Here is a 10,838-nt window from a genome sequence, read left to right on the forward strand (position 1 = left end):
CGGCACAAAAACAATTCTATCGGCACAAAAAAGTGCCGGCCGGCACAAAACATTGCCGACCGGCAAACAGTTGCTGGTGCGGGGTAGTTTTGTCTTTTCACCTTGGGTGTTATAAAATAGGGCTTCAAGCCCTATTTTCTCATTCTTCTCACGCTGAAAACCCCCATACTCTCTCTCTAGAGCTTTTCCTCTTCCCCGTTTCTCCGTTTCTTCGCGTTCTACGCCCGTTTCGTCGTCGGATTCGCGTTTCTCTTCGCGTTTCGGACGTTTTCCACCGATCACATTTTCGTTTCGGTGCCTCGTTTGGCGTTCTAGCCTTTTCGGGGTTTGTTCCCCTCACTTTCCTCTTCATTTCCGTACATCTTCACATTCCGGCCTTCCCGGCCATTTTCGACCCTCTCAGGAGTTGACTTTCCGGTTGACTCTTCGTATTTCGACCCGGTTTTCCTTTTCCGGGCCATTTTCACACCATTCTCTACATGGCGGACGACATTCCACGTGGCGGGACTCCCCCGAACCACGAGATGGATCCCGGGGTCGAGCTCTTACCACTGAGCGAGCACCCGTTCGACCCGGCGACCTACCGGCCGGCGATCCACGTTCTGCCCCCAGACGGCCTGCGTCAGTTCCGGAGCTTTGAGAGGTACGCGGCGCCTGAGCTACTACTACGCGAGCCTACCTCCCACCTTTCATTCGGCACTTCCGAGGTAATTCTCTTCTTTCTGCAATGTAGGATACAAAACTGCCATAGTTAGTTGTATTCTCTAATTGCTAAAATCTGATATGCCGTACACCGTAGTTGACTGTAAACATACATACAACTGATATCTGCTTGAGACTGACACATGCACACACACTGCACTAGCCCTGAATCATTCAAACACACTGCACACACTGTATTTCACTGCACACACACTGGTACCCAGTATTTGTCTGAATCTGTCAAACTTGCACACATGCCACATCTGTTCTGAAACACCCAAACACGTTGACACAGCACACGTATTTTACTGTAAGCACACCGGCATCCGGTATTTGCCTGAATCTGACAAACTTGCATACATGCCATATCTGTCCTTTCAAAACTGCATTTTGAATGTTGTCTTGCAATTGTCATTTTCTGTTTGCAGGAGGGTTCCCATACCATTCGCGGGTATGGGAATACTGGTGCACGGGAGTGGTATGATGAGCTCCCTGATGCGGTCCAGCGCATCGTGGACCGAGCGGGCTTCGGTACCTTCTGCCGAGGGCTCTCCAGGTTGTCCACATGCAGACCTCTCCTTGCTGCTTTGGCGGAGAGGTGGTGGGACACCACCGATTCTTTCCATTTTTCTGCTGCAGGGGACATGACGATGACCCCTTATGACTTCTCGATGCTCACAGGCATCGGGGTAGGGGGGGATCCGATCCCTTTCGACACAGACATGGATGAGTGGACCGCCGTTCAGGTCCATTTACTGGGGGAGGCCCCACCACTAGCTCGCCCAGGCTTCGTGCGGTACTCCTGGTTCGAGGCACAGTTTCGGGTCCAGCCCGCATTGGAGGAGGAGGCGCAGATGACCCCGGAGGATGAGGAGAGGTATGCTCGCGGCTTCCTCATGTTCTTGTTCGGGACTACCATCTTCGCCGACCGGGCGAACACCGTGCCTCTCTGCCTTCTCAGCGCACTGGTGGACGTCCGGGATATCTTGCACTACGATTGGGGCGGCGCTGCTCTGGCCACCCTGTACGGATACATGAGCTCGGCTTCTCGCGGCAGCGGCCAGCTGCTTGGAGGTTACTGGCGGGCTTGGGAGGTACACTTCTTCTTCACTTTTTCATTCCTGTCTCGTACTTTCTGTACTCAGTACACTGCACACACTGTGGTCTGCTCTATACTTGCTGTATACTGTACACACGGCACACACATACATTCTGCTTTACACTGACTGTACACTGTTCACACTGTACACTGCACACAATACAAAACACAACACACGGCTCTGCCAGTTCTGCTTCATTCTATATATTCTGCTTTTTCTGATAGTCATACTGACATCTGTTTTGCAGTTGTGGGTTTACGCCTACTTCCCTAGACTTGCACCCGTACCAGTCGCGGAGCCTCCTCCGGCTGTCCCGTTTTCGAGTCGCTTTGACGGGAGATGCACCCGGCGACCACGGGAGGCGTTCGGCTTCTTCCGCCGATATTTTGACACCATCACCCCGGCCGAGGTGTGCTTTACTTTCAGTTCATTTAGCTTCGCTTTCCCACTGCAAATTTCAATAACAGTAGATAACAAACTGTCTGTCACTTTCAGATCACTTGGCGGCCATGGGCTTCCTTGCTGTCGGCGATGCGGGGTCGGTTCCCTGGTGCTGAGGAGACCTCGCGTTTCCGGATCTTGCTAGAGGGCCCGGTCTGTCGGGCTTGGTACCTGGGGGAGCGTTTTCTACGCCAGACCCGCGGGTTACCTGAGCAGATAGTCCCGGGTCACCCTCCTGCAGAGATGAGGGAGACCGAGGGGCTGACCACTGAGCAACTGGATGATTACTCCATCGACTGGGAGGAGGCCGGCTTCCGAGGCACCGGCGACTATCAGGAGTACATGCGGACGTACCTGATGCGTCCCTTGAGCGGCCGTCGAGCAGAGGGGGCCAGGCCTGTAGCATCGGCGGCTGGGGCCGGAACGGGAGCAGGGGCTGGATCTTCGAGGAGGGCCCGGGTCCGTGGTAGGGGCGGAGTGCGGGGAGGACGAGGAGCTGGCTGGCCTGCCCTGCCTGCTGTACTGACTTTCCAGGGGCAGGGTGGGTCGACCTATCAGATCCCCTTCGCCCCTCCACCGGCTGGTCACGAGCTCATTGACATCCCCGACTTACCGCCGGTATGTATCACTGCACTTCGTACAGTTATTCAATTCAGTTTACTTGATATTCCACAGAATACTAATGCATCTGATACCTTTGCAGGCTTCTTCTGAGTACACCCGTCAGTCGTTGGCGATGAATGCCTCGATGATGGGGATGCTCCAGCGGACATTTGACCTCCTAGCCGTCTACAGCATACCGGTATGTCCTTCTGACACTGGCCTGAAACCATTCATACACTGCTTTACATAATCTGATGCACGGCACGACACCTGATACACTGATCTCACAGTATCTGAACACTGCATACACTGCATTCTGCACCGTACCCTACACTGATAAACTGCTCACGGCATTCATACATTGTACTCACACACTGCATTCTGCACTGATAAACTGCTCACGGCATTCATACACTGTACTCTGCATTGCATTCTGCACTGATAAACTGTCTACAGTATACTGATGCATTTCCTTTTCATGTACTTTTCAGCCTCCTTTTCAGATTCCCATGGCGGGAGGTGCTCCAGCTAGACCTTCTGTCCCTGCCCGGGGGAGAGATGAGGAGGGCCGGATATTTCCCCGTACCAGGGGAGGGCGTACTCACGTCGGGAGTAGCTCGCGAGCTCCAATCCCGGATGATGATGACGACGAGGAGTCCGAGGCGGAGGCAGGGTCATCGGAGGAGGAGACCGGAGACGGTTCTAGCTCGGGCTCTGACGACGACGCTGATGATGCTCCTGGACCCTCGTCCAGGAAGAGTACCAGGACAGACTGACGGCCCTTCGGAGTGCTTGACACAGATGCAGATTTTTGCTATCTCTTCTTTCTTTCCTTGTACTTTTCTTTTTGTTGGTAGATAGATTACCTTGTACTGCCGCAGGCAGATTTTTGTTTTCTTCAAAACTTGTACATTTGAAAAGATAATGAAATGAAACGGACTTTTTATCTGAAAAAGTGTTTACATTTACACATTTCATGCATTGCATCGCATCTCATCATGTTACACCTCAATGTAAACGAAATTGATTGGTTGTCTGAAAATTGAACACTTGCACTGTAATAATCAGATAACTAGACAGCCAACAGCAAAATAACCCAAGCAACCCACTGCCTGATTCTGGACACACAGCCCTTGCTCTACTGGGGATTAATCTGCATACAGCCCATAACACAGCATTCGATTCATTCTGCACACGGCAATTCTCAAACAAACAGCCCAATCTGACAAGACAGAGCTCAAAGATGGAACTGGTTGGAGTCGAAACACGTTCAAATGTAGAGAATGGCACAGCATTCTGAGCATAAATGATTTTCGAAATCGAATGAGGGTTTTTCAAACCGGGATATCGAGCCTACAACTGAACACAGCGAGGAGGACTCAAACAAAGAGGTACACGACCTAAACACAACGAGGCACACTCGGGAGAGACTCAAAACAAAAGACGAGACCGTCAAATGAAAGAGACACGACACACAGACGCGTAAACGAAGATGGGAGACCTTGGACCACGAGGAGCCAGTTCAATCTGGGCATTGTTTCCCACCCTTTCTGATTTGTGATCCTCACATCACTCGACTCTCAAGCTCGGATTTTCTCTCAAAACCCTTTTCCTCACTTTTCTCTCAACTTACACCTCTCTATTCTTCATATCTCTCATTTTTCATCCCTCCCCGGGGTGATTGATGGATAAATAGAAAGGTGTGGGTTCACGCCCGATACCGATAGCTCACGGCTATTTCTTCCGGCGGGTAGAGCGCCCTTCTGGCAAGTACGTCGATGACGGGGGAAAGACAGAACGTCTGGCTCAACTGTGCCCCTAGTTCATCATTGTAACCATTCTTTCGTTTTTGCTTTCTACTAAAACGGTTTTGATCAAAACGAGAGTCGGATTAACGTACTTGTTCGACTTTTGATTTGAAAAGCATGCAAGTTAGGCAGCAAGCACTGAAAATTTTCCTTTTTTGGGTCCAAGACAATGGTCCAGTTTTGGAAAATGAAATAGTTTTCGAGAAAATAGCCAACCTCAGTAAAAATTTTCAAAAACTATTTTTCAAACAGTCAATGCTCGACGAGCATGGAGCTTACCCTTCGAGATGCGCAACCTCGGATCGGAGGCAATGGAAAATTGCCCCTGGTTTGAAGGGGGGTGGGAGGCAACGGAAAGTTGCCCCTAGTTTGAATGGCGGCTCACGGCGGCTGGTGGCAACGGAAAGTTGCCCCTTGTTTGGGATAGTGCCGCAGCAATCCGCAGACAGTCTTCATTGGCGGTGGTCGAGTTCTTGGACACAGAGATGACGAAGACGGTCACAACAAATATATGGACACAGTCGCCTTTGGAGGGTGTTGGCGGCTGGACTTTGAGATGAAATCGAAACCATTGCATGGACTGAGACGCTTATGAAAGCGTTGGGGGCTGGACTTCATGATGAAGTTGCCTACGTATCCCAAACATGGGAATCAAGCCTTACGTAGTTCCGGTTAAGGTCCACTCGGGTATTTTAACCTTCACTTTTTTTAGGCTCTCACTTTTGCCAAGGCGCCCGATGCGGGTTTTCGACCTTGCGAGCTTCTTTTCATTTTCTTTTGTTCGTTTCTTTTTCTTTTCTTTTTTTTTTTGATTTTTTTCTTTTTTTTCTTTTTCAATCTTTCTTTTTGTATTTTTCTCTTGCTCTAACTTTTGCCTGGGCCGCCCTTCCGGGTTTTCGGCCCAGCGAGCCTCTCAAAGGGTAAAAGTGTAGCAAGTCCATGCCAAATGGATGTTTTTTTTTTGAAATTGAAGCCTCTCTGTGTCTAGGAGAACGGCTGTTGCACTGATTTGCGGAGAATCCATCTCGGTTGCTCTACGAGCTTCTTCCGACGAGATCTACTCCTTCTGATTCGGCTTTGATGCTTCTTGATCGAAGGCTACCTCAAAACTGGCCACACGGGCCTTTCATGGCGTTTGTCCGTTGAACTTTCTGAACATTCTGAACGGGTTCAAAGTTTGAACGGGTTGAATCTTGAGGCTGATAGCGATCCTAGGCTGCGCAATCTCAAGAGCGATTCCACACAGGTCTTCGCAGGGCCGCGTAAAACATTTGTTTTTGAAAGTTTTTAAGAAAGCGACAAATCGCTCGCGCCGAAGATAGTGTGGAACCAATCTGGATCAGGCCAGGATCCTTCTCAGTACTCACGCCGACAAGCATGGTTTCATTCATAAAAAGGCTTAGCACGCCTTTCTTTCTCTCAAAATGATCAAAATTTTGCAAAACCCGAGGAATTCCTTCCTCTTCGTTTTTATCACCGCAGTGTTCAAGAGGTTTGTTTTTGAAAACCTTAGGTTAATACAATGAGTTTGGCACACAGGAGAGCAGGCGAGATGTACTGTCAGCCCAATCAAATTTTCTGGCACTTATGCTGAAAGTAAGCATGAAGTTGAGATAGCAACAGCTGTTTCAATCGGCTCCGTTGGTGCAACTGGCCCCTCGGCAGAAACAGACTCAAAAACAAAAACAGATAATTTACAAAACAAAACGGTGTTCGGGGCAACAACCCTGAATCACCTGGTATTATATACAACGGGGGCTGACTCGATACAACAAGACAAACCTTTAAGCAAAAGACTGACTTAAGACAAAGAGACAGACTCAAAACAAAAGGCTGAGTCGATATCCAAGCCAGGATTTACAAAAACTCGGTTTCACCGATGCTCAAAAATGCGTGCCAGACGCTTCATCCAAAATGTACCAAATGTTGCCCGCAGGCGGTTCGCTTTACATACTCGCAGTATCTGAACCCTCGAAATCCAACAACTGAGTGGTGACAGGCTTGCCCGAGGTGGGTGGTAGGATAACCTTGTTATCAATCAAATCCTGCACTTCATGACGAAGGCGGGAACATCCATCGGTACTGTGACCGGACTGTTGATGGTACGCGCAGTACAAGGTAGCATCATGAGTGGAGGGGAGATTCTTCGGGAGTGGCCGGGGCTCCAAAGGCTTAAGATGCCCGTTCTTCGCCAATATTAATAATGCCCTAGACAAAGGCATGTGGAGATCGTGAAAGACCCTGCGCCCTCGGGGCAGGTACTTTGTAGTTTGAGGATTCTTGCCAGATGCGCTGGCGAAAGGATCAGCTGGCACTGCCTTGGCCTTTTGAACCTTTCCCGGTGCAGGGTTGGGAACTACATGAACTGTCTGAGCATGATGGGGCCCATCCCGGTTTTCTGCCTGGCTTGAACTACCTTTGATCGGAGCGGGGAAAGCGTCATCTACAGCTTTGGTCACTATTGCAGATGTTTGTTGCTTGCTCATTCCTCTGACTTTCAGAGCCTCGACTGCCCACAGCAGTTGCTCAATGGGGTCGGCATCTATCTTCGCCTTGTCTTTTCCTTTGGCCTCAGCCTGATCAAGGGTCGGGGTTGATACTGGCATGTCGCGGCTATAGCCGGAAGCCACCTCTGGCTGGCTGAGCTCTATCACAATCCACCCCAGTAGCGGGGGCTCCTGTGGTACAAAATTCCCGGCATACGGCGCCGCTGGCGGTGAAGCCGACATTCCATAGGCGAGGTCTGCCACAGACCTTTGGAGATCGCCTATCATCCCCATCAATTCAAAGGTAGTGGGCTCACGAGCCTGGTATAACTGGGGAGCCCAGACCGGGTGCACAACGGGCGACCTGGGCGGATATGACATACTGATGCTGGCCTCATTCTACGGAGTGGTTCCCTGCTCCGATACAGCTGCCATAACCACAATTTCTTCTGAACTTTGTGCCGCCATAAATCCTGCCTCAGCAAAGGGGAGACACTGGCTGTTCTGTATCAACTCTGCAACTCTCTGAACCTTGAAAGAAAAACAGACAGCATTTCAGCCCAAACTGATCAAACACGGGTGTAGCCAAACAACTGTACCCTACTGCTGATCACTGTTCCCAGATTTCTGTTCCCAAAATACTGAATCTGATACCCGCGGATAACTGATTCCTGATAACTGATTCTCAACAATACTGATTCTAGTGCCTTCGGGCCCGATACTCAAACTCGCAAACTGGTATATGCGTTCCTGTAGAGATACACTCTAAAAGCACATAGCAAGTAAGTGAGAACCAAAACACCCCTATGTTGGGGTAGGGTTTCCCTGTCCTATTTTGTCAGGAGCTAGGGTTTCACTACGCACACAGCAGTTCTCAAACAACCTAACATCGGGTAAGCAACCTGTCCTAACTTGGAATGGTCACTATGGATTCCGAATATGCACTAGGTCGAATGGTCAAAAAGGGTGCCCCGGTAAACCGGGGTTTGTGTTCCCATACTGTCAGAGCCCATAACCGGTCAGCCTTATGGACATGCCTTGACAAGACAAGCCTCCGGCAAACCGTTCAGGAATGGCAGATGGCAAACACTGTGTTCCTAGGTGCACCAATGCACATGCAATGCAAAGAAACACATAAATGAGATCAAAACAGGATATCACGAGTTCGAGTCAAACTCTCTAAATCTCCCCAGTGGAGTCGCCAGAAACTGTAGACGTCCCCGAACGCCCCGGGAGGATGAGTCCCGTTCTGTTCATTTGGGGTTACTACAGTTCGGACTCGACTTGTGTCACAGTTCTTAATCTGAACCAAAGAGTCCAAATCTGGCAAATCGTTTTGAGAAACAGATTTTTGAAAAAGTAGTGCCAAACATGGATTGCTTTGCCAGATACAGAGTCGCCACCTAAATATTTTAAAATGGGGGAATTTAGGAAACCCTGACTCAGTGCCGAAGGCCACATGTCCGTCATCACCGGAGTTGTCTCGGCTCGGGAGCTTGGGTACGATCGGGGAAGGTCAGCTATGAGCACCCCCTTTCGCCCGGTCCGAAGACCGGCCTCTACTAACCGTGATATCCGTATTTGAAAACTTTATGTGTTCTTATCCCAATTATTAGCCTAGAATTACTATGTTATGCGCGCAGCAAACAAGTATAGACTAGATTGCCTAATTTGAAAATAAACATTGCATATCCGTTCGGTTTGAAAATGCTTTGGAATTTGCTACTCGCAAGTAGGCTAAAACACGGATTTCAACGAGTTTTTCCAACTCAAACAATCCAACCTTCACACACAGGCATTCAGGCAGTTTAACACATAAGCATCTAGCCACATGTTAAGCATGCTGTCATGGCAATATTCACACTCATGTGATATGCTAAAGTGGAAATACTTACATAGTACTCCGTGCCAAAACAAAGAACTTGTTAGCAAATATGCATGATCCAAGTCCATGTTAAGTGCCTAATGCGTCGCATACAAAATGTCGCTAAGATAGGCTTGGCTAATCCTAGACATGTCATGTGAAAATGCACAATTATCACATATTCAGTTTAGAATTTGAAGTACAAATGCAGTTAGCATGATGTACCGAGCCTAATGCATGTAATACAAATGCATGGATGCACACATGCATAGCATAAGGTATGCTAATTTAAACGTGTCCTAATACTAACCATTAAAGCGGGTAAGTAAAAGGGAAGAAAGAAGTGAGGTTGGAAGACATACACACCACCCACGCACACTTATTACAGATTTTCCCTCGCTCGGAGGGACCGAATAAATATTACAAATTAATTAACTACGCAAGCTAATTAATATTACAAATTAATTAATTTAATTAACAAATTAAATAAATTAATTAAAACAGGAAAATCGTCTCGGGAAACGTGCCGCCATGCGCAAGCTGCCTCTGTTTTCCTTCTTTCACTCCTCTGGAGGCTGTCAAAACCTTAGGACTGCTCCCTTAGACACTGGGGAGTACCACCGGCTGAGTGGAATCACCACCGGCACTGATATATATCCATCGGCACAAAATTGAATCTGTCGGCAGAGAAAAGATTGCCGGCCGGCACCTTACACTGCCGGTCGGCAAAGAAAGCCTGCAGAACCTGCAACTCACAGCAACAGGGGGCAAAACAAGGCATGGCAGCACATTTCAAGGCATGTATGCACCAATCATGTCTCTTATCATTGTGATGACTCAAAGGGACATGTGCCTTGGTTCTCGGACCACCAATCACGCATTTCCATGCATGATGGCCCAAGGAACCAAGTATGCAACTTTGATTTCAAATGCATGCAAACCAATCAAACAAATTAGGCCTAATTCCTATCACCATTTCAAGGAACAAGGCATGCATGCAAGATGCAATGCAACCTAGGCATACAAGCTAGGAATGCAACATAGCATGGCAAGGCACTTATGCAAGCATACAAGCATACATATGGCAATGCAAATAAATGGAAAGATGGACTTATACATGAATTAGGCAGCTCTAATAAGGCCCAAAACAGTGGCCATAGTGCTATAAAATGAGGGCTAAATGGCATACACACACATGCACATAAGGGCCAACACTTAAGCACAAATCAAACAACATTCAAGCACACTTGAAAGGAGGAAACATGAACAATTGGCATGCAACACGAGCCCTAAAATCATGTTAGGATGGTGCCAAACCAAGCAACAAAATCAAGCCAAAACATGCAACAAATAGTCCAAGTGTTCAAAGCAAATCAATAAGGCATTGAACTACACTTAACATGACCAAACATGGCATGCATTAAACAACTAAAAACAGATTTTTAGCATGTTAAAACAAGGCCAAAGGACGCCTTAGATGGCATCTAAGTGGCTCAAATTCAAAGGCATGCAAAGGCACCAAAACATTGAAATGGGACTGAAATGGCATGTAGAATGATCCCAAATCACCAAAACAATGCAAAGATGGCATGCTACACATGCACATACTCAAGGCCAACAAGCCCAAATACAAAGGAGCTATATAATGCATGCTAAAATCAACCCAAATACTTATGGACAGATCTAAAACATGGCAAAATAAGCACATAATCTTCACAAATACAAGCCTAAAACATGCTCCAACAAAGGCTAACAACCTAAGGCATATTAAGGCATAAACATGGCATTACATGGCAACTATGCTAAGCTTGCATGGAGTTCCAAAACCAACTTT

The sequence above is a fragment of the Camellia sinensis genome, chromosome 9 (genome assembly GCF_055761805.1).
Source record: "Camellia sinensis isolate YWXY chromosome 9, ASM5576180v1, whole genome shotgun sequence".
NCBI lineage: Eukaryota > Viridiplantae > Streptophyta > Magnoliopsida > Ericales > Theaceae > Camellia > Camellia sinensis.